The following is a 24,928-nucleotide window of genomic DNA, read 5'->3' as shown; positions in this document are numbered from 1 at the left end:
CAGGCACTGTATAAATGCTTACTCCAGGGGCAGCTAGGTGGCACAGTGGATAGAGCACTGGCCCTGGAGTCAGGAGGACCTGAGTTCAAATGTGATCTCATACCAGACTCTTGACACTTACTAGCTGTGTGACCTTGGGCAAGTCACTTAATCCCAATTGCCTTGCAAAAAAAGAAACAAACAAACCCTCCCCCAGTACTATAAATGCTTATTCCTTCTTCTTCCCTTTATGTGTATGGGCATCCCAGGTCCAATATGACTGGAGTGTCAGGTGTATGAAGGAGAGTAGCATGAGATAAGGTTGGAAAGGAACCAGATTATGGAGGGCCTTGGATATGAGGCCAAAAGGAGTCTGGATGTTAGCAGAGAGCCATTAGAAGTTCTTGACTGGGGGTGGCAATGCGGTTTGTCATGGGACCAGAGCTGTGCATGAAGCTGACTCCATTACATTGTCCCTGGTGGACTGGTAGAGGGGCTGGAAACTCCAGGACCAGATTAGAGGAAGCCATTCAGGGATCCTTATGGGATTAATGGAGATCCTTGGGCATGGTATATGGGACATCCTAGTGGCAAAGGAGATCAGCACTATGGAGCTTATAGACCATTAGACCTGGAAGGGACAGCTTGTCCCATTCCCTTTTACAGACCTCAGATGCTGTGACATCTACAGAGATCTCAGTTCTACAGAGCTCTGAGGCTCAAAGGGCTTGTCCAGCATTATTCAGCTAGTAAGGAGCACAGCTGGTCCTTGAATCCAGGTCTTCTAACTCAAAAGTCTTCCAAGAAAAAAAAATGCAAAAAGGCCATTAGCTGTATGACCTTTCCCCTCTCTGAATCTCGCTCTCCTCTTCTGTCAGATGAAGGGGTTGGGCTCCAAGATCTCTAGGGCTCTTCTTGGCTCCGTCCCAGATTATTTCTAAGATTTATGCTTGTATCTCCCTCCCCCCTGCTGGCTTTTAGGGAAGGGAAAGGAGCTCGTCCAGTTTGTCAACAGCTGCTGCCCCACTGAGGTCAGGTCTGTCCCAGTGGTTCCAGGAATCAGAGGTGGCTCTTCTCCCCTGCCCTGGTTTGGGCCTCCTCAGAGCCCCACAGGACCTGCCCCTTTTACTGTCTCTTCTCCACCCCCTCCCTTCAAAGCCCTGGGAATGGTTCACATGTTTCCTGGGAAACAGGCAGCCGAGGCTGGGGATGGGTGAGGAAATGCTTCCTGGTACTCTGGCCTGAAATTTTCCCCACCATCCACCCAACCCCTATTGAAGGGACTTACCTGGTTCCACCCTTTTCCTCCACCCTACCTTGGAGAAGTCCCTCCAGCAAAGGGGCCCTCTCCCTTCCTGGCATCTGCGGCCTGGATGCACTTGCTCTAACTTGCCTGGCATTTCTATCCCATTTGCCCCTCCCCCACTGCTCGAGTCAGGGCCTCAGCCAAGTTAAACATTTTAGCTTCTGTAATCTCTTCCCATCATGGGTCACTTTCTCTGTCCCTTCCTCCTGCCTGTTTTGTTCTTCCTTGGCTTTTTGCCCAGCTAGCTTACAGCTGTTGAGTATTAAGCTTTCCAGCGCTGAGACTAGCTTTCTGGGTGCCACAGGTTGGCCCAGGTATGGTCTGGTCCTTTGGTGTGGGGCAGGGGTGGGGAACCTGGGGGCTCGAGGCCACACGGGGCCCTCAAGGGCATGTGGCCCTCTAGGCCCCAGGTTCCCCACCCTGGTGTAGGGCAAGCTCAGATGAAGGACGGGGCCGGGGGTAAGTATGGGGTGAGGGGAGGTCAGAGAAGTTTTCCTGGGGAAAGAAGGACTCAAAAATCATGGAATTTCATCGAACTACAGAATCTCAAGTTGGAAAGGACCTCGGAGGCCATCTCGTCCAGCCTGTGCCTGAGTAGCACCTTCCCTCTTCAACAACCTTGAGTGGTCATTTAGCCTTTGTAACCGTGACTTCAGGGGAGGGTGGGAATGCAGCGCTTCCCAAGGCGGCTCATTCTGCTTTGGGACAGCTCTGAATCTTAACAAGTTTTTTCTTACATTGAGCCTAGATCTGCTTATTTGTAATTTCCATTTTTTGCTTCTAGCTCTGTCTTTCTTGGAGCCAAGTAGAACAAGTTCAGTCCTTCTTCCTAGTGAAAGCCATTCAAATTCTAGAAGACAACTATCCTAAATCCTAAGTCTAGATCATAGATCTAGAGCCCTGACTTCTCCTGACTAGATGGATATCCCCAGTTCTTTCAGCTATTTCTTGTATTCCTGCTGTTGGGGGCTTTGATCATCCTGGTTCCCTTCTGTGTTCTCACAGCTTATCAGTATCCTTCCTCAAATGGAATACCCAGAACTGAACATAGGACTCTAGATTTGATCTGATCAGGGCCTGGTACTGACCAGATGACCGTCATTTTCCCCCCTTCCTTTAATTTTATCATTATTTGTTTTAAATAAATTGATTTTTAAATTTAATTAATTTAATTTAAATAATATTGATTTTTACATGATTATAATTTCTACTGCCCCCAGCATCCTTCCTCTTTCCTTTTCTAGAGAGCGATCTCATAAAACAATGTTTTTTAAAGACATAAAAAGAAAAAAATCAGGGACAATGATTTCTGATTTGGATGCTCAGTCCTTCTTAAACTCAGAGCTAGAAGGGCCATCAGAGGCTAACATTTCCAACCTTTACCGTGAAGAGGCATTCCCCTCTACAGCGTTTTGTTCAAGTGGATGTCCAGCCTCTGCTTGTAGACCTCTCGTGATGGCGAGCCCACTCCCTGCCGAGGCAGTGCCTTCTACTTTTGGATATCTCTGTTATTAGGAAGTTTCTGTTGAGCTAAAATTTACTTCTATGCCACTTCTGCTCACTGCTAGGCAAAGCAAGTGTAAACTCTTCCACCTGAGAGTCCCTTAAAAACTTGAAGATAAAAAAAATTATTTCTTTTCTCCAAATTAAAAATCCCTGATATCTGTGCCTGACCTCTTCTGGCTCCGTCTGTAGGCCCCTCACCATCCTCATCATCCTCTTCTAAGTTGACTTTCGCTTGTCAATATCCTTGCCTCCAAAACAGTGGCCAGGAGCTGCATGGGTAGAGGGGTAAGTGTTGGTATTGGCAGTGTGAGAATGATGCCTGTTCCTTACTTGGGACTTCATTTCAGTAGCTGTGCTTATCACCCAGCATTCTGCATGAGTCTGACTTGAACTGTATTTCCAACATGGATTGTACCTTTCCTGGAGGCACTGTGATGGTGGAAAGTCAGGAGACTTTCAAACCAAGTTCTTTCACTTGCACCCATGGGCAGGTCATTTATCCTCTCTGACCCTCAATTTCGTCCTCTCTAAAATGGGGATAATAGTCCACATATTGATAAAGTCACAAGGTCTTCATGAGGCTTGCATTTTGTGAATATTAAGTTGTTATTTAAATTAATGGGAGTGATTATTATCATTGCTGTTATCTTTGTGTCTTACCCAGGGTCCAGGACAGAGCTAAGCTCATACTTTATTGGACCTCATAGATGAGGGGATGCCCTGCATGCGATGGAAATCCATCCATGTCCTCTTGCTCCATTTGTTTCTTGTCCACATCTTTCTGAATATTCTCCACAGAAGATCCATCCAGGGTACTCACGGGAAAGGGGGCCAGGTAAAGGAACAAACCTTTATTAAGTACCTACTATGTGCCAGGCACATATGTGTTAACTGCTTTACAAATATTATATTAGAAGCTGTTCTCCCTCTTTTTTGAAATTTTTGTTTATACCAGTGCAATTTAGGATCACAGAATCATGGATTTGGAACTGGAGGGTACCTTAAAGATCATTGAGTCCACCCCCCTCATTTTACAGATGAGATTCCTGAGGCCCACAGAAGTTAAATGACTTGTCCAATGTCATACAGCTTTCAGGTGTTTGAGGTGGGATTTGAATCTACCACTCCCAAACGAAACCATTCTGCCTTCCAAGATGATGTACAATGAGATCATCCATCCATCAGGACATAAGGAAAGGTTCTATGATGGCTGACAAGCGGGTTCCATAGCTAGGCAAGAGATGAATGAGCTGTAGTGGGAGATCTCGGGGTGCCTTTAAGCAGGCTGAGGCATGCTATCATTTGATGACTTGTACACATGTGGCATAATTACAATAATTGACATTTATATAGCACTTTGCAGTCTGCTAAGGGATTCACATATAGCCTCACAACAAGTCTATGAGTTAGGTGTTACTGGTATTCTTAACCTCATCTGAAGGCTTGTACATGAAAGGGCTTTTATCGTGTAAAAGACCATAGAAGATATATGAGATGGGAAAACGAGGTGGGCTAGTTATAGATGGAGAATAAAAGACAGCTTGAATTAGCCAGAGTGTGGTATAGTCAGTCAGCAAGTCTTTATTAAGCACTCATTATGTGCCAAGCACTGTGGTAGGTGCTGGATAATGGGTACTCCTGGGAGTCAGTAAGACCTGGGCTTATATCCTGCCTTGGATGCATACTAGCTGCATGACCCTAAACAAGCCACTTAACTTAAACATCCAAGTAAAAATGTCACGCAGGTAATATTTTGCAGATAAGGAAAATGAAGCACTTAGAGGTTAAGTGTCAGTGTTCTCTAATGTTCTCACTTCACTTTGCATTAATCAGTTCATGTAAGTTTTTCCAGGTTTTTCTGACAGCATCATGCTCATCATTTCTTTAAGCACAATAGTATTTCATCACAATCCATTCCTCAATTGATGGGCATCCCCTCATTTTCTAATTCTTTGCCGTGATAAAAAGAGATACTATAAACATTTTTGTATATGTAGGTCCTTTCTCCCTTTTTTGACATCTTTGGGATACAGACCTAGTAGTGTTATTGCTAGATCACAGGGTATGCACAGTTTGATTGTCCTTTGGGTGTAGTTTCAAATCGTTGTTTAGAATGTTTGGATCTGTTCGTGACTCTACCAACAGCGCATTAGTCTCCCAGTTTCCTCACATCTCCTCCAACATTTGTCATTTTCTTTTTCTGTCATATTAATCAATGTGATAGGTGTGAGGTGGTACCTTGGAGTTGCTTTAGTTTGTATTTCTCTAATCAATAGTGATTTAAAGCATTTTTTCATATAACTATAGATAACTTTGATTTCTTCATTTGCAAACTGCCTCTTCTTATCCTTTTGAACATTTATCAATTGGGGAATGACTCATATTCTTATAAATTTGACTCAGTTCTCTACATATATAAGAAATGAAACCTTTAGCAGAGAAATTTGCTCTAAAAATTTCCCCCCAGTCTGCTTTCCCTTTAATCTTGGCTGCATTGATTTTGTTTGTGCAAAAAAAATTTTTTTTTAATTTTATTTTAATGTAATAAAATGATCCATTTTATATCCTGTAATGCTCTCTATCTCTTGTTTGGTCATAAATTATTATCTTTGTCATAGATCTGACAGGTAAACTATTCCATCGTCCCCTAATTTGTTTATGGTGTCACCCTTTATGTCTAAATCATGTACCCATTTTGATCTTATCTTGTTATATGGTATGAGATGTTGGTCTTTGCCTCGTTTTTGCCAAATTTCTTTCCAGTTTTCCTTGCAGTTTTTGTCAGATAGTGAGTTCTTGTCCCCAAAGCTTGGATCTTTGGGTTTATCAAATGCTAGATTACTGTTGTCATTTGTGTATCTAATCTATTTTACTGATCAACCACTCTATCTCTTAGCCAGTACTAGATTGTTTTAATGGTTACTACTTTGTAATACAGTTTGAGAGCTGGTACAACTAAGCCACCTTCCTTCACATTTTAAAAAATTAATTCCCTTGATATTCTTGACCTTTTGTCTTTCAAATGAATTTTGTTATTATTTTTTCTAGCGTTATGAAATACTTTTTTGGTAGTTTGATTGGCATGGCACTGAATAAGCAAATTAATTTGGGTAGAATTGTCATTTTTTTATATAGGCTCAGCTTACCCATAAGTACTTAATAGTTTTCCAGTTGTTCAGATCTGACTTTCTTTGTGTGAAAAGTGTTTTGTTAATCGTGTTTTTTCCATTTTTTCTAATGACACTATCCATGCTTGCAGTCAACTAGCTTTTCAACCTTGGCATTGTCCTCTTTTTTTCCCACACACCTGAGATCCAATTAAGGGTCTGCTAAGTCTTATTGAGTCTTCCTTAATAACATATCCCCCCTTTCCTTCTGCTCACATGACTGCTACCCTGGTTCAAGTCCTCATCTTTTGCCTCGATTATTACAAAAGGGTCCTAATTGCTTTCCTTGATTCCAGTCTCTCTCCTTTCCATAAAACACAAATATGACCGTCACCCTTTCCCTCATCATAACTCAGAAACTTCTAATGACATGCTATTGCCTCTAGAACAAAATACAAAATTCTTTGTTTGGCATTTAAAGCTCTCCACAATCTAGCTCCCACCTACCTTTTTAGGCTAACGTCCTAATAATTCCCATTCACAAACTCTGTTCCAGTCAAACTGGCCTCTTAAATGTTCTTCGTGTCCAACATCCCGTCTTGTCTCTGTGACTTTCTACACAGCTTTTCCTAAAGTACAGAACTAACCATGTCACACATCCTCCCAGCCTCCTTCATGAATAAAATCTAGTGCTTCCTGTAACTTCCAGGATCCAATACAAATTCTCACCTCCTTCCCTTTGTCACTTAAAGATCTTCACATATTGGCCCCAACTCACTTTCCTGGCCTTATTATGCATTATTCTCTTCTATAGACTATATGTTCCAGCCCAGCTGCCTTCTTGAAGTTCTTCAAATAGTCCATCTTCATGCTTTGTGCTGTTTGTCCTCCATGCCTAGAATACTCTTGCTCCTTATCTCTGCCTCTCAGGATCTCTGATTACTTTCAAGATTCAACTCATTCACCACCTTCTGCAGGAGGCTGCTAGTGCCTTCCCCCCAAACCCCAACCTCACCTGGTAACCTTGTATGTACTTAGAGATGCACATGTTGTCTCCCCCATTAGAATGTAGGTGTCCCAAGGGCAACAGGTTCTTTCTGCTTTTGTCTTTATTTCCCCAGTTCTGAGTACAGTGCTTGGCACATAGTAACCGATTATTGACTATTTGTTGAATTGAATGATGCTTTGGAATGGAGACTGGAAAGAAGCCCTCAGGAGGCTCTGAGGACCTTCCTCACTTTTGTAGGTGGTTTCCTGAGGAGATAGCTCTCTGTTCTCAGGCTGTGATCACCTTCCTCTGCTCAGACCAATCTGCATTCTTGGCTTTGCCTTTGTCTCCCACAAATGGAATTTACCTCTTGCTGGGATACCCTTCCTGGAAGTAAATTAGAGGGCTTGTTTATATGTACCCTTCATTCCCATTTTGCTTTCTCCCTGGTAGAAACTCCCAAAGAGTCCTGTCCTTTTCCACCATCTCCTAGGAGCCTTGACTTTGTCTGCTCTTTGGCACCTTCCAGGACTGCTGCCCATTTCGAGTGAAGAGGGAAGATAACTCAAGGGAGAAGACAGAATCCTACATTGCTGAATTTGGAAGGACCATCGAACATAGAATGTTTTAATGTTAGACTATGGAATACAGAGTCATGGAAGTGGAATGGACCCTAGAATATAAGCTGGCAGGGCTGAACCAGAACTGAAGAGATCATCTAGTTGAACTCCTTTACTTTACAGAAGAGGAAACTGAGATCCAGGGTCACAAAGGCAGCCAGTCAATGGCTGAGCTGGGACTGTGTATCTTGACTGCCAGCAAAGGACCTTTGTTATCCATGAGAAGTAGCCATGAATCTTATCTTTTTAGCAAATGAAGTTGAGTTAGGTCTTCCATGTACTTTGAAGTCACAAATTGGAATAGGAGGACTTAGGGTCGAAAGGCCTTTTCTTTAAGTTTTTGTCCTTGGTCATATCCTTTCATCTTCTTCATATTTCCTCTCCAGAACATTATGGCCACATTTAGGTTTCTAGAACCTGTGCTGTTTCGCCGTCTCTTCAAGTACCATTTTTTGTTTTTTCTTTATTGTGGTTTATTGTTCTTTATTGTGGGAAAAACCACAATAAAGAAAAAGCAAAAAAAAATGAAAATAGTATGCTTCGACCTACATTCAGACTCCTTAGTTCTTTCTCTGGTTGTGGATAGCATTTTCCATCATGAGTCTTTTAGAATTGTCTTGGATCATTTAAGTCTATCATAGTTGATCGTTGCACAACGTTGCTGTTACTGTGTACAATGTTCTCTTGGTTCTGCTCACTTCACTCAGCATCAGTTTATGTAAGTCTTTCTAGGCAGAGTATATCTCTTTAAAACAGAAAATATGTACCTATATCATCCATATCTATATATCTATCTATCTATGTCTATGTGTATAACATGCGTATAGTTTCATCTCCCTCTCTCTTTCTTACTCTCTCCATGCTTTCTCCCTCATTAGAATGTAAGTTTCTTGAGGACAGGAACATTTCACTTAAATCTTTGTATTCCTATTGTATCACCATTGCTTAGCACAGTGCCTAGCACATTGTTGGCTCTTAATAACTGCTTGCTGATTGGTTTGATCCTTGAATCATTAATATTGAGACCTAAGAGAGGGAAATGTATTCTAACCAAAGGTATTTGTCATTGTCATGAAGGAGATCTGGCACATGGTCCTATACAAAGAGGAATTCCCTATGGACCAGTGGTTTTTAAACTTTTTTTGAAGCCTATGCAGCCCTCCTCAGAGTAATGCTTTTGAATGAATAAAATAAAATACGCAGGATTACAAAGGCAACCAACTCTATTGAAATATAGTTATCAAAATATATAGAAAAAATAAACTAGTTCATTTCTACCATGTTGAGAATTCCTGCTATGGAGGCTAGTTGGTGAGGTCTCTTGGAGTCTTCTGTCAGAGACATCATTGTTGTGATTGCATCAAATCCCAGAATATTGCTGATCTATAATCACTAGTCTAAAGAGCTTGACCTAACTATTCACAAAGGAAAAAACTACTGAATGTAAGATACCTATGTCCAGACTATGGACCACATAGAGAGCTCATCCATTATTATATATACTTAGACATTGCAAATGAACCTGGAATTGAGTGGGCTCAGAGCAGGCTGGATTTCTTTAGGAAATTAATTGTAAGGTTTCCCTGTCGGGAATTGTGTAGAGTGAATACCTTCTTCACTGAATAGGAATTTAGACTAGATAACCAACTCTAGGATTCTATTTGAACAAAATAGATTGAATAACATGAAACATGTTGGTGATGAATGGTGTCTTCTTCCTACCCACCTCAAGCTAGAATAGAGGCACTGTTACTGTACCCATTTTACAGATTCAGCAAACTAAGGTCTATAGAAGTTTTGTACTTGCTCTTTTTTCAGAGTTGTGTCAGAGTGGAGTCCAGCCATTTTTTTTTCTTTAACAAGTACCCCAACAAGTTATTGTGGGGTGTGACTGAGTTCTTGTTTTTTTGCTTAGGGGTTAGAGAGAAAGATACCCTCAGTCCTGAGTCTACATTTGCTGATAAAATTTTTCTGGAAAAATGTTGCTGTGTTCTTTGGCTGGTTAATTCCTTGGTTAGTGTACAGAGCTAATCCCCCCTGAGGGTCAGTTAGTTTTGCTTTGTTCTCTGGGTATCAAGTGAGCCAGAACTGGGGATATGGAGTCAAGTGGGGGTAGAGAACTGAGTCCATCAACGAGCATTTATTAAACTTATATGCCACACTAACTTTTTTTGAGTTAGACCAAATCCTCACATTATCTCTCTTGTAACATCCTTAGTCTACACTGTACTGTTCGACCCTTGATTGTACTCTACTCTATCTCATTCTCTGATTTATGTGAGTTTTCTCTTCCCAAGCACACTGTGAGCTCTCTGAGGGCAGGGAGTTTATGACCTTATCCTATAGTACTAGAATAATAACAACTCACATTACTATTTAAAATTTTATTGACATATTTTTTCTTTCATTACCTACATTCCCATGCCTGGAATGCTCTTTCTCTTTTTCTAACTACCTTGTATTGAACCACTTTGCATTTCTTGATTATTCATTTCATATTCATGCCCTTGGTTATTAAAATAAGTTTTACTGATATTTTGTTTTTAAGTTGCCTAAATTTCCCTGCGTATTTCTCCCATTTCTCCCAAAGAGTCATTCAATATAACAAATAATTTATTTTTATAAAGAAAAGGAGGAAGAAAGAAAAATCAGCAAAACCAATCAATACATCAAAAAAAAAACCTGACTATATGTAACGTTCCATACCCATGGATCCCCATCTCTGTAAAAGTGGGGGAGGGAAGGTATCTTCTCATATCTCCTTTTTGGGATCAAGCTTATTTTTTATAATTTCTTTGACATTCATTTTTGTGGTTAGTTGTTCTTTCTATTTATATTGTTGTAGTCATTGTGTATATTGGCTGTGTATACTTGAGCTTCTGACATACTTATTGTTCAGTCATTTCAGTTACATCTAACTCTTCGTGACCCCATTTGGGGTTTTCTTGGCAAAGATGCTAGAGTGATTTGCCATTTCCTTCTCCAGCTTATTTTCTGGGTGAGGAAACTGAGGCAAATGGGGTTAAGTGACTTGCCCAGGGTCACCCAGATAGTAAGTGTCTGAGGTTGGATTTGAACTCAGGTCTTCTTGACTCCAGGTTCAGCCTTCTATCCAGTGTACCATGTAGCTGCCCATACAAGGTACTTAATAAATATTTGTTGATTACTAGACTGTGTGAGAGAGGAGAGCATCTTTTTTTCCCTACCTTTTGCCCCTGTGGATTGTCTTAATGAAGAGATGGAGAGTGGGTCTGTCAAGTCAACAAGCATTTATCCAGTGCCTACCGTGCTCCAGACCCTGGGCTAAGTGCTGTGGATAGAAAGCCGTCCGGGAGCTCACAGTCTAATGAAGGAGACAACATGCTAACAAGATCTATATGTAGGGTAGATGGGAGATAATTTACAAAGGGAAGACATGAACTTTAAAGGAAATGGGGAAAGACTTCTTAAAGAAGGTGGGGTTTTAGCTGGAATTTAAAGGAAACAAGGGAGCTAGGAAATCAAGAGGTAGCAACGAGGAGGAAAAGAATGGGAGAGCCAGTAAAAATGCCAGGAATCAGGAGATGGCTTGTCTTGTGCCAGGAACAGCCAGGAGGCCAATGTCCCTGGATCCAGGAGTAGATGGAGGGGAAGAAGGTGGAAGAAGGTGGAAAGGTAGGAAAGGGTCAGGTTGAGAAGGGATTGGGAATGCAAATAAAGGATTTTCTGTTTGATCCTGGAGATGATAAGGAGCCATTGGTGTTTATTGAGTAAGGGGTGGCGTGGTCAGCCTTGCACTGTGGGTGATGAGTGGAGGATGGATTAGAGAGAGACTTGCCTAAGGCAGGGAGACTAGCCAGCAGATGATCAGGCCAGTTCTGAGTGTGAGGTGATGAAGGTGCACCAGGCTGGTGGCAGTGTCAGAAGAGCAAAAGGGGGTATGTGAGAGATACCGTGAGGGTAAAATTGCTAGGATTTGGCAGCAGTTTGGAAAATGGGGCCGAGAGAGAGTGAAGAGTTCAACATGACACCGAAGTTATGAGCCTCAGGGACTAGGAAGATGTGGCAACCTTGACAATAAGATAGAAGAGAGAAGGGAGAAGGGCTTGGGGGTGGGGCAGAAAAGATAAAGAATTCAGTTTTTGGTGGGTAGAATTTAGGTGTTTCCAGGACATCCAGGTCAACATTAGCTGCAAAAATACCCAAAAATCGTTTTAGGGGCTTGGAGAAGGATAAGGAGGCAGAGGGGTTGGTTCATTATTTTATAGCCAGATCCTTCCCATTCTTTGGGGCCCGGCTCAAGGCCTGCCTTTTCCAAGAGGCCTATTCTGACTGCCTAGTCTTTTTCTCTATACTAGTAGTATTGCATGGTTTTTCATTATTCACAATAGCTCCTATTTCTAGAGCACTTTCATGTTTTAAAAACATTTTCCTCCAAACAATTCTGTGAGGTAAGTAATTCAAGTTGTATTATACCCATTTTAGAGAGGGGGAAACTGAGGCCTGCAGAGCTTGTGACATAAGTAGTAAGTGGCAGAGCCAGGATTCAAACCTTGGCCTTGAGTCCAGTGCTTTTTCCAAGACACCCTTTGCCTTTGTCCATTGTCCCCTCTCTGAGAGCACCCAGTTGGTCTCTTACATGTCCTCTGTGTCAGTTCTATGTCCACAGTTAGACTGTGGACAGAGGCTTCTAGTTCCTTTCTCTCTCTCTCCGTCTCTGTCTCTGCCTCTGTCTCTGAGACAATCAGGATTAAGTGACTTACCCAGGATCACATAGCTAGTAAGTGTCTGAGGCCACATTTGAACTCAGGTTCTCCTAACTCCAGGGTTGGTGCTCTATCCATTGCACCACCTAGCTGTCCCCAGAAGGTGACTTCCTTGAAGGCAGGAATCTTGTTTTTGCCTTTTTTTGTATTCCCAGTGTTTAGCATCTCTGGCCTTTCCCATTGCCTTGAGCCACCTGGCAAAACACAGTGAAAGGTGCTCAATGAAAGTAGACTGGGAAGGATTAGCGATCTCTTTTGAAGAATGAAGAATGAATGTCTCCATCCTTGGACTAGGCAACCCAGCTCTGTGTTGGAGTCCTAGAATTGGAGATTGGGAAGGCACTTCAGAAATCTGCATGCAATGTCAAAAGGTGTAAGATTCCCTCCTTGGGGAAGAAAACATAGCCTTCCCTTTGAAGCCAGGCAGCAGGAGCTGCTGTTACCATTAGGATCACTATTTTTATCCGGAGGAAGAACAATGCAGCATTTATCTTCTTTATCCTGAATTATTCTTTATGAGAATGAGATTAAGGGACAGAGAGAATTCCCTCCTTGCTTCCTCTGCAGCTTTTCCCTTGGATTCAGCCAACCATTCATAGTGAAATAGCTTCCTTTGGGGAAGAGGGCCTGGAGGTTGGGGAAGAAGGAATGTTGGGGGGGGTGTCGAGCGGAAGTTAGCTGTTTCAGAGGCTTTTTCAACTCTGCCTAGACAAGGAATCAAGTGTGAGAAAACCACAGAGAATGAGCCAATCCTGAGCAGCCCATGCGCCCAGAGTTTTGGCAGTTTCTGGGAAGGCTGGCTAAGTCCAGGTCTGGCCTTGGGCTTCTCTAGGGTAGGGCAAGGCAAGAAAGGGAGAAGCTCTTTGGGAAAAGTGAAACCTTCACAATCTCACAGGCCTGGTGGGAATCCAAAATACCTCTCCTGCATATCATCATCCATCAATCACTAAGTTTCCTGAGTACTTATTATATGTAAGTCACTGTAGTCCAACAGCATGGGGGAAACATGGATGAAGAAAACTGTCCCTGCTTTTCATGGAGCTAATTTAGAACCTAGTTGGAGAGATAAGATGTATGCACAAAAATGTTAGATAGCAAGATAAGATTTCCATATATTACTAAGTTTCCATTGATTTAATGCTTTGTGGCTTGCCACATTGAGACAACCAGTATTTATGAAGCACCTACTGTGCACTAGCATAGTGCTCAATGAAATACAAGCAGAAAGAATGGCAGTCTCTTACTCAGTGAATTTAAATTCTAATGGGGGCAGACAATACACAAAAAGATACTCTGTATGGAGAGAAAGTACCCCTACCACAGCGTGGTGGAATGGAGCTCAGAGAAGAGGGAAGATGTGGCGGGCCTGAGCGCTTCTCGTAAAATGGAAGTTCTGGGAGGAAGTTGGCAATGAAAGGAAGGGGACACAGGGACTGAGTGAAGTCCCAGTGAGGAGGCCACTGTGGCTTATGGGAAAAATCTGGAGAGTCAGGAATGGAGCCCAGAGAGAAATGAAGGAGTGCTTTATAGAACTATACGTTGTCTGATGGAATTCTTTAGGCTTCCATTTGATGCCAGTGGCACAACTATTATCATCGAACCAATTTTAACAGATAAGGGAACTGAGGCACACATAGTTAAAGATGACTTGCTTAAAGTCACACAGCTCTTCCAGGTATTTTACCTGTATGGCCTTGGTCAATGCACATGAAGGAAAGAGTATTTTGGATTGGAGCAGTCATGGAAAGCTTCTTGGAAATTATGGGATTTGAGTGGGGCCTGAAAGGATGTGTAGAATTTGGATCACCAGAGAGGAGTAGGGAGAACACTTTAGGTGGGGAGAACAAGGTGAGGAAAAGTTTGGAGGTTAGAAAGTTAGGGTAGTGATGGTTTATTGTGAATGGTGAAGAAATTATTTTGGAATTTGAGAAAATGTTGTTTTTGTTGTGTCTGACTCTTTGTGATACCATTTGGGGTTTTCTTGGCAAAGATACTACATGGTTTGCCCTTTCCTTCTCCAGAGCTCATTTTCCAGATGAGGAAACTGAGGCAAAAAGGATGAAGCGATTTGCCCAGAGTCACACAGCTAGTAAGAGTTTGAGGTCAGATTTGAACTCAAGAAGATGGGTCTTCCTGATTCCAAGCCCAGTACTCTATGTGCTACCTAGCTGCTCTGAGAAACTGTTAGGTATGTGTAAACCCAACTGGAGTCCAAATTCTGGCTAATTTCAAGGATGGTCAGCTATCTTCAGTACTCCCCGATTTTGTATTTACCATGACCTCTACTTAAGAGTTGGATGCACATTTTGCTGGTTGATTGATGACTTCCAGCCTCTTCTATTTTTTTCTTTTTTCTACTATAATTTTTACTCACCTTTTTATTGGGCTTTAAGATTTTCTAAGTATGTTTACTTTTGATGTCTGAGCCCTGAATTGGAGTCAGAGGGGATGAATTCAAGCTTTCCTGTTACTTATAATGTGACAGGCTCCCATATTTAGAACTGCAAAGGACCATAGAGTTATCTGCTCTGACCCCTTCATTTTGGAGATAACCAAACTGAGGCTGGGGATGTTAAGTGACTTGTCTGACATCACACACACAAATAAGTAGGTAGCAGAAACTGGATTCCAACCAAGATCCTCTGGCTTCTGTTCCAGGGCTCTTCCTGCTGGAGGTGAGGAAGAGTCATCTTCATGAGTTCAAATATGGCCTCAGACACTTACTAGTGTGTTACTGTGTGACCATGGGTATGTCACTAAACTCTGCCTCAGTTTCCTCATCTGTAAAATAAAGATCTGGACTTCATGACCTCTAAAGTCCCTGCTTGTTTTAAATTTCTGACCCTATCATCATGTTACAGCAAGATAGTTCCAAATCACAAAATGGATACTTTATGATGATTTCTATGTATTTTATGCTGTCTTGATAATGTGGAATCTCAAAGCTACTTTAATAGAAATGGGAAATTTGACATTATAGTGTAGGGTGGTAAGGGGGTGGTGATATTCCCTAAATTTGTCCCCCACATTCGTCAGTGTGAGACTCATAGCCTTCTATCCCCTGACCATCCAGCAGTATTATTCTTGGGAGGTGGAACCCTGTGAACTCACAGTCTACATTTTTTATTTAAGCCTCTATTCAATTTAATTCACTTTACATTTGTTAAGCATCTACTGTAGGCAAGGCCTTGTGCCAAGGTGAACAATGACAGTTCCTTCTCTCAGGTTCAAGGGCAGTTCAGGAAACTCTTGAGGGATGGATATAGCATATACACAAATAGTTATAAATAAAGAAAAATTAAAATTATTAGGAAAACCCAAATTATAAATCAATGAAAATTTCAAATCTCTTGGTGACTTTTCATTACAGTTCTTTCTTGGTCTAGTCTTTCCAGAACCTGTGGTTGTTCAGTCATTTCCAACTCTTTGTGACCCCATTTGGGGTTTTCTTGGCAAAGATACTGGAGTGGTTTGCCATTTCCTTCTCTAGCTTGTTTTACAGGTGAGGAACTGAGGCAAACAGGGTGAAGTGACTTGCCCAGGGTCACACAGCTAATAAGTGTCTGAGTCTGGATTTGAACTCAGGTCTTCCTGACTCCAGGCCCAGTACTCTATCCATTCAGCCACCTAGCTGAGCAGGAGGATCTGAACAGGACGAAGGGTCCTGTGGAACATTCCTCACAACTGGTATTCCAGCCTGAACTTTAAGTGATGGGGATCTCTCTCTACTACATGAGGTTGCTCATTCCACTTTTGGATAGCTTTGGCTGTTAGATAGTACTTCCTAATCTAATACACAGTCTTTTCCCCCTTTCTCCCAATCATTAGAGTACCTCTTTATCTCTGTCAAAGGGTGTGCTGCAGTTAGCTGGTACTGGTATGAGCCAATTGTTCAAATTTCAGTGTTATTTCAATAAGATGGGAGGTGATAGTTCTGCTGTATCTGACCATGCCTGAAGTTTTTATGTCACATTTTAGGAAGGATATTGATAACTAAGAAGAGGAGGCTTATCAGTTGGAGAAACTGAGGATGATTAGACTGCAGTCTGTTTTCCAGTGACTTGGGGGTAAGGATGGGGGAAGAGGGGCAGGCATTTGAAGGGGCTGTTTTTATGGGAATAGGATTAGAATTGGCCATAGACAGCGGAACCAGGAACAGTGGGTGGATGTTTCAAAGAGGCACATTCAGGCCTGATATAAAGGAAACTTCCTGAACGGTTTGGAGTCGCTTGTCCCTGGAATGAATTATCCTTGCTGGGGGTCTTCAAGGAAAGTTTGGGGGCTACTTCCTAGGAATGTGGGAGAGAGAATTCTTGTTCAGGGACAGACTGGACCAGCTGACTTTGAGAAAGGGTCTTCAAATTCTAAGGTTTTGTGATTTTGTGGTTCTGTCTCTGTCTGGGTCTATCTTTCTCTCCCTTCGTCTCTCCCTCCTCCCCTCTCTCCCAATTCTCTTTCCCATCTCTGTCTCTATCTCTTCTCTCTTTCCTCTCCTCTTCCTCCCTCTCTCTTTCTTTCTCTCTCTCTCTCTCTCCCCCCTTCTCTCTCCTCTGAACCCTCACATCACATGCGTGCGTGCGCGCGCACACGCGCACACACACACACACACACACACACACACACACACAGAGTTGAATGTGGAGGGCTGATCCTTTTCAGCTGTGCCCTTTTGAGGACGTGATAAAGGCAGCTGAAAGGATTTGAACTGAGCTTAGTCTGCTCTTCCTTTTATTCTCAGTACACAGGGATAGTGGAGTTTTCGAGTTGGGAAGGACTTTTGAAGGCATAGACCCCAATTCCCAAGCTTTATGCAGGAATTTCTTCTATAACACCTTTCCAGATGCTTAGGTAGTCTCCATCAGAAACTCACTCCCCCATGCAGCAGCTGGCTCGGTCCATGGGGGAGAGCTTGGATTGTTAGGAAGGTCTTGCTTTGATTGAGCCCAAATTGGCTTCTGTGTGACTTCCTCCATCATTCCTAGTGTATCTACTGGGGCTGTGCAGAACAAGTGTATTCCGGCTTCCCCCCAGTCCATTAAGAGGTATAAAGGCCAATCTCTTGTTCTCCCCTCTCCTCCCCTCTTTTCTGTAGGTTTAGTGGGATCTTTCCCCACTTAGAATGCAGTTTAGAGTAACCATCACAATATTCAGACCACTGCTGGGCCTGCTGAGCCTAAGCTACCTGAAAACAGGCATTTCTCTCTTCTGTTTCCTCCTTCTGGAGGGGGACAGGGCATCCAAGGTTCCATGGCCACTTGTGAGGGAGATAGATTGTAGATAATATTTCTGTAGGTTGAATTTGGGAGTTTTTCAGGTACCTGAAAACTCTGAGATTCTGTGATTCTATGAACAATTAAGGTTGGAAGGGAGGAGGTAATTCATATGAATAAGATTTTTCCTGTTGAACCAGCCATCATCCCAGGCTGGCAGTGGGTGGCTAATGACACAGTTATTTTCTGTTACAGCGAGTGCTGAATCCGAGATGCTAAATTAAGCCACAGGTCGCCTCTCTCGTGTAGAATGCAGCATGCCAACATGTTTCTTGTTTTCTTTCCCTACACTGTATAATCTATCACAGACAACTGCCCCCATCTCCCTTTTCTTTTGCCTGCCAAATAAAGTCCAGCCTGTAGTCTGACATTCAAGGCCCTCCACTACCCTATTCCAGTACAGCTCTCCAGGCATGTCTCTCTTATACTATCTTTCCCTGTCATGGTCTTTATGTTTGCCCAAATTTCCCCACTTCTCTGCCTTTGCTTGCATTCCTTTTGCATTGAATAAGAAAATTAATAATAGCTGACCTTCATGTAATATTTTATAATTTGTAAAGTGTTTATATATATATATATATATAATGTATAAATTTTATAACTTCCCAACAGCCCTGTGAATTATGTAGGACAAGTAATCTCTCCATTTTATACTTAATCTGTCAATAGGCATTTATTAAGCATTTACTATGTGCTAAGCACTCTGTTAAGTTCTGGGATACAAATATAGGCAAAAGCACAGCCCTGGCCCTTAAGGAACATGAATGCTAATGGGAGAGACAAGATGTAAAGGACTATGTATAGTCAAGGAGGTTAGGAAGGGAATAAATATTTTTGTAGCACCTGCTATGTGCCAGGCACCATGCTAAGTGCTTTACAAATATGATCTCATTTGATCTTCACAAAAGCCCTGGGAGGCAGGTGCTATTATCCCCATTTTACATTTGAGGAAACTGAGACAAGCAGGTTAAGTGACTTGCCCAGGGTGGAACTGAACTCAGGTCTTCCTGACTCTAGTGCTCTGACCACGGTGTTGTCATCTAGTGGCCCTAGGCATACAAAGTCTATACAGAGTCAGTGGCAGGTAAGTCAGATGGAAGACACTAGCAGTAGGGTAGGAGGGTCTGGGGAAGGCTTCTTGCAGAAAGTGGGATTTGTGTTGAGTCTTGGGGGAAGCCAAGAGGCAGAGGTGAGGAGGAGGGAGAGCATTCCAGGCCTGGAGGACAGCTCCTGCAAAGGCCTGGGTGAGGAAAGGGTAGGCTAGAGAAGGGAGGTGATAGAGCCAGGCGAGAGGCTAGATTCCCAAACAATCTCTGCTACTCCGTAAGTTGTGCCCGGTGTGGAATACCCCCCACCCTTGGACTCCCTCCAGCTTTGACTGTTGAAGTCTTACTTGTCTTTCAAGGCCTAGCTCCCCTATACCCTCTGCAACTTCTTCTGCCTCATGGTGCTTTGCAGCTCTCTTTAGCAGTAGCAGCTAGGGAGTGCAGTGGAGAGGGTGCTGGGCCTGGAATTAGGAAGACCTGAGATCAAATTTGGCTGTAGTCACTTGCTAGCTGTGTGACCCTGGGTAATTTACTTATCCTCTGTTTGCCTTACTTTTCTCAACTATAAAATAGGAATAATAATAACATTTATCTCCAAGGCTTGTTGTGATGGGGCTTGGAATCAGGAAGACTCATCTTCCAGAGTTCAGATCTGGCCTTAGGCGCTTACTAGATATATGACCCTGGCCAAGTCACTTAACCTTATTTGCCTCAGTTTCCTCATCTGTAAAATGAGGTGGAGAAGGAAATGGCAGACCACTCCAGTATCTTTACCAAGAAAACCCCAAAAATGAGGTCATGGAGAGTCAATCACAACTGAAATGATTGGACAACAACAATTTAGCACAGTTCCTGACACATAGTAAGCACGTAACAAATGCTTGTTCCTTTTTCTCCCTCTTTTTCCCCATCCCATATCCTATTCCTATTAGATTGCAAGCTCTTTCAAGGCAGGGCAATGTCTTCATAGAAGTGTAAAATCTCCAAGCTGGAATGATCTGGGAGGACATGGAATCCAGCATGCACCTGAATGAGGAGTCTTTCTGTCCTTGTATTCTCAAACAGTGAACATCTAGCCTGCACTTGAAGACCTCCAGGAAATGAGGAATTCATGATTTCCTGAGGCAACCCATTCCATTTTTAGGCATCTCCTATTGTAAGTCTTAGGTAACTTTTCCCTTTCAGTTCCAATTCTTTCTTGCTCTAATCTGACCTATACCTGATTAGGAATCCCCTTTCCAACATCTCTAACAAGTCTTTAACTAGCCTCTGCTGGAATACTTCTAGTGAGAGGGAACTCACTATGAGCAGACCATTCAGCTTTCAGAAAGTCCTTATGGGAAATTCACCATCACGGGAGGCAACCTCTCTCCTTACCCCTCTACAGCTGTCTAAGTAGATCAGTAATTTCTAACCCCAGAGTATCTCAGTAGAGTCGATTGCATGGAGCAGACACTTAATAAAAGTATTTTTTGGAATTGGGGTGTGATTGGATAGTAGATGCTCAGTTAATGGTTGTTGAACGCATTAATGAACCAGGGCCTGGTTTGAGAAATCTACCTGTGATTGATTTTTTCTATTTTGGCTATCAGTCAATATTTGGCTTCCTTCTGTAGTTTGTTGTGCGTGTGTGTGTGTCCCATACACACTTTCAGCCTTTCCCTTTCCCGTGTTCCACCCAGTGGTGTCAGTGAGATGACAAATCCCACTGTGCTTAAGCTCCCCTGTGCCCAGGCTGTGGTTTTGTTCCAAAGTCAGCCAGATGACAGCCCTTGGCTCGGGCCCTAGACCTGGTATCCAGAAGTTCTGAGAAAATCAAGGAGTGATTTTTTTTTTCTGCCTGAATTTGTTCAGCTAGTGTCTGATTTTTTTTTCCTTTTTGGAGCGACCTAACCCTGAGGCTGAGAGCCCTGAGCATAGCACTGACAGCCACGTTTGTTTAGTTCCTGTGTGAAAAGGCCCCGAAGCTCAGCTGCCAAGTCAGGAGAAAGTTCCCAGGCATCAGACTGTGTCTTGTAGTGAGTTGGAGCTGCTCTGGGGTCGATCCAGAAAAAGGCCAAGCCAGCCTATTCCTCCCCCTAACTATAATAATAGTTCCCATTTCCGTAGCACTTTTGGGTTTACAAAGTTCCCTCCTCATAATAGCTCTGGGAGATAGGAGGTGAAAAAGATTGTTGTCCCCATTTTACAATTTTGGAAACTGAGGCCCAGGATCACACAGCTCCAAGTGTCAGAGCTAGGACTTGACCTCGTCTTTGGCCCTCATGCCAGTGTTCTTTCTCGGTGACATGCTGCTTTCCCCAACCTAATGAACTTAGAAGCTCAATGCATCTGCTTCAAGTTTTTACTGAAAGCTAATTCGTTCAGTCCTGTGTTGTAGATGAGATGGAAATGATGATTTTTCCCTATTGTAGATTATATCTCATAAAGACATTGTACCATAGAGGCAGTTTGACATAGCTGGTCTCAAGAGTGAGGAAAATTTGTGTTCAAATCCTGTCCCAGGATTTGAGATTCACTAGCAGTATGAATCTTGGCAAATCGCTTAGCCTCTCTGCAACTCAGTTTCATCTTCCAAAAAATAGGGATAATAATGGTACCTGTCTCACAGGGTTATAGTGAGGATTGAATGAAATAATGCAGGTAAAGCAGGGCTTTGAAAACCTAAAGCACTACATAAGTATCAGCTATTATTATCACTGATTTATAAATTAATATTCTTGTTGGTTACCACGTTCATTCATTGAAACAACCCTGTGAGGTGTTATTAAAAAGTCACATCCTATCAATTTACAAAGATCTCTCCTTACAACTTTCCTGAAGGATAGGCAGTATATAAATATTATTCTTTGTTTTACAATAGAGAAAACTGAGATTCAGATGTAAAGTGACTTGACTAACATCATAAATACAGCTAGTAAATGGTGGAGCCAAAATTTGAATATAGGTTTCCTGATTACAAATCCAACATTATTTCCACTATAGTGTTCTGCCCCTATTATACAGATGAGGAAACTGAGGCTTAGAGGGTGTGAGTTACTTGCCAAATGTCTGTCAGTGGCAGTGCCTAAGAAAACAGATTGAAACTCAAGGGCTTTATGAGTATTTTAACAGTAGCTGTTTTTCTGCAACATTTTAAAAGGGTTCTGGAAGTTAAATGATATTTTTAAGTCTCTCTATCTTGCCCAGGCTGGAAGTGCAGGGGCTACTCACAGACCCAATTCCATTCTAGTAGTCACAGGAGTTTTGACTTGCTCCGTGTCCAACCTGGGCTGGTTTTCCCCTCTTTCGGCAAGCTGTTGGCCCCCTGATCTCCAAGGCTTATCATATTAATGTCAATCAACATGGACATTGATCAGCTTAGCTCACTTAGCTCACTGATTCAAAGTCCATTGTTCTGGATCATGTCTTGCTTCTCTCAATGTAGGGGACTCCTTGCTAAACAAGTTGTAAAATTTGTAGCTTATTACCTACATATTCACAGAACTTCAGGCTGGAAGAAACCCCGAAATGTCATCCTAGTTAAACCAGTGACCAATGCAGGAATCTTCCTTTTTTATTTTTTTTAAATTAATTAATTAAAATTTTTTTCAACATTCACTTTTATAAGATTTTGAATTCCAGATTTTTTTCTCCCTCCTTCCCTTCCCCACTCCCCAAGACAGTATATGATCTGATATCTGATATGTGTGTATAATTATATTAAACATTTCTGCATTAGTCATGTTATGAAAGAAGAATCAGAACAAAAGGGGGAAAAACCACAAGAAAGAAAAAAAAGAAACAGAAGGAGAAAGTAGTATGCTTCTGTCTCTATTCAGACCCCATAGTTCTTTCTCTGGATGTGGATGGCATTTTCCATCATGAGTCTTTTGGAATTGTATTAGATCACTGTATCGCTGAGAAGGGCTAAGTCTGTCAAAGATGGTTATTGCACAATGTTGTTGTTACTGTGTACAATGTTCTCCTGTTTCTACTCACTTCACTTAGCATCAGTTCATGTAAGTCTTTCCAGGTTTTTCTGAAGTCCTCTTGCTTATCATTTCTCATAGTACAATAGTATTCCATTACATTCGTATACCACAACTTATTTAGCCATTCCCCAATTGATGGGCATCCCCTCAATTTCCAATTTTTTGCCACTACAGAAAGAGCTGCTATAAATATTTTTGTGCTTGTGGGTCCTTTTCCCTTTTTATGATCCCTTCAGGATATATACCTGGTAGTGGTATTTGTGGATCAAAGATTATGCACAGTTTTATATCCCATTGCTATGTGAACTTGGGAAAACATGTAACTTCTAGCTGGATGTGAATGCCTGTAATCCTTGCTGTTAAGGGGAGGCTGAAGCTGACAACTCTCTTGAGCTCCAGAGTTCCGAGCTACAGTGAGCTAAGCTGATCAATGTCCATGTTGATTGACATTAATATGATAAGCCTTGGAGATCAGGGGGCCAACAGGTTGCTGAAAGAGGGGAAAACCAGCCCAGGTTAGACACGGAGCAAGTCAAAACTCCTGTGACTACTAGAATGGAATTGGGTCTGTGAGTAGCCCCCTGCACTTCCAGCCTGGGCAAGATAGAGAGATTTAAAAAAATCATTTAACTTCCAGAACCCTTTTAAAATGTTGCAGAAAAACAGCTATTGTTAAAATACTCAGAAAGCCCTTGAGTTTCATTCTGGTTTTTTTGCGGGGGGGAAGTAGGAGCAGTGGGTGGAATTGTAAAAAAGGAAGATTTGAGCATGATATAAGGAAAAACTTGCTAATAATTAGAGTTATCTAAAAAAACATAATGGGTTGCTTTAGGAGATAGCTAGTTCACTCCCACTTGGAGCTCTTTAAGCAAAGTCCTGTATTGGATGGCCACTTGGTGCGTGTGTTGTAGACAGGATTCCTGTTCAGGCATAGATTGGACAAGATGACCTCAGAGGTTTCAACACTGAAATGTTCTCACAGGTTTTCAGCACCTTGCAGCACTGAGATTCTGTGATAGACTGTTGGTTACAAATGAGGTTTACCAATTGTGGGTAGCAGAGGTCTCCTTGTCTCCGACTGGTTCAGGACCACAGACAGCGACTGGTTTTGCCCCCAGTGACCTGGAGTCCAATTCTCATCGCTTTCCCTGCCCTTTCTTGGCTCTCTTCACTTCCCATTGAACCCTTGTTCTGATATACAAAATGCTATCCCATCTGGTCCCTTACTTTATTGGGGAATGGGAAGGCAGCCAATCTCTGACTCCTGCTCTTTCTTCTCATCCCTTTTTCAAACCCATGCTGACCTTGTGTCCAGTTCTCACCCTCTTCTTTGCCCCATGGTTGGTCTTACTGAGACTGGTGGAACCTATGTTCTGGCTCAGGTTGAAGACCTTAAATGAACTAATAATCCTGAAGGGAAAGCCTGTTGCCTCTGACCCAATTCCTTTCCTGATCCTCTTCTCTCTTGCTCCCCACCCCCACCCCCCCAGTCACATAGGATTCTCCCTTAGGGAGTTTATATCCTTTCCTAATTCTCATCCTCTTTTTATCTGAGGCAGATTCTTCAAGCAGTCCCCTGCCTTCTGGAATCCATCTCATCCTTCCTTCTCTCTGTGTGTGATTCGGTTGCATTTAATTGAATTCAGCAAACATTTGAGTCATGATGACATGGTGGGCATAGTGAGTGCTGGGCTTGGAGTCAGAAAAACTTGGGTTCCAGTCATGCCTATGACACTTACTATGTGACTATAGGCAGATTACTTAATCTCTCTGAGGCTCAGTTGCTTTATTTGTAAAATGTGGAGGTTGGACTACATGTACCCTCCACCCCCAGCTGCTATTTCCCTATCTCTCTGATTACTTTGTATCTACTCTGTATAGATCTTGTATATATTTGTTGTCTCCCACATTAAAATGTAACCTTCTTGAGAGAAGGGACTGTTTTTGCTCTTTTATTTCTATCTCCCCTTAGCCCATTGCCTGACACATAGTAAGCATATAATCAGTGCGTGTTGACTGAATAATTGATTGATGGTCTTTATCAGCCTTTCCAGCTCAAAATCTGCAAGTACCTCTCATGTGTTTAACAGTGAGGCTGTACACTTGGTGCTGGGATACAAAAATGAAAAGCTGATGTTCTGCACTTAAGGAGGTGATGACAGAGAAGCATCATGGTATAGTAGAAAGAGGACTAGATATGAAGTCAGGAGACCTAAGTTCAAGTCCTTGTGCTCAGAGTAGTTCTCAGGCAAGTCACTTCCCCTCGGCAAGCCTCAGTTTTCTCATTTGTAAAATGGAATGATAAGACACTGCTTGCTTCACAGAGTTGTTTTCATTATAGTTTAATAATGTGGATTGTGTGTGTGTGTGTGTGTGTGTGTGTGTGT

The sequence above is a fragment of the Vombatus ursinus genome, unplaced genomic scaffold, assembly GCF_900497805.2.
Source record: "Vombatus ursinus unplaced genomic scaffold, bare-nosed wombat genome assembly UNPS02005236.1, whole genome shotgun sequence".
NCBI lineage: Eukaryota > Metazoa > Chordata > Mammalia > Diprotodontia > Vombatidae > Vombatus > Vombatus ursinus.
This window is presented reverse-complemented; position numbering follows the sequence as displayed.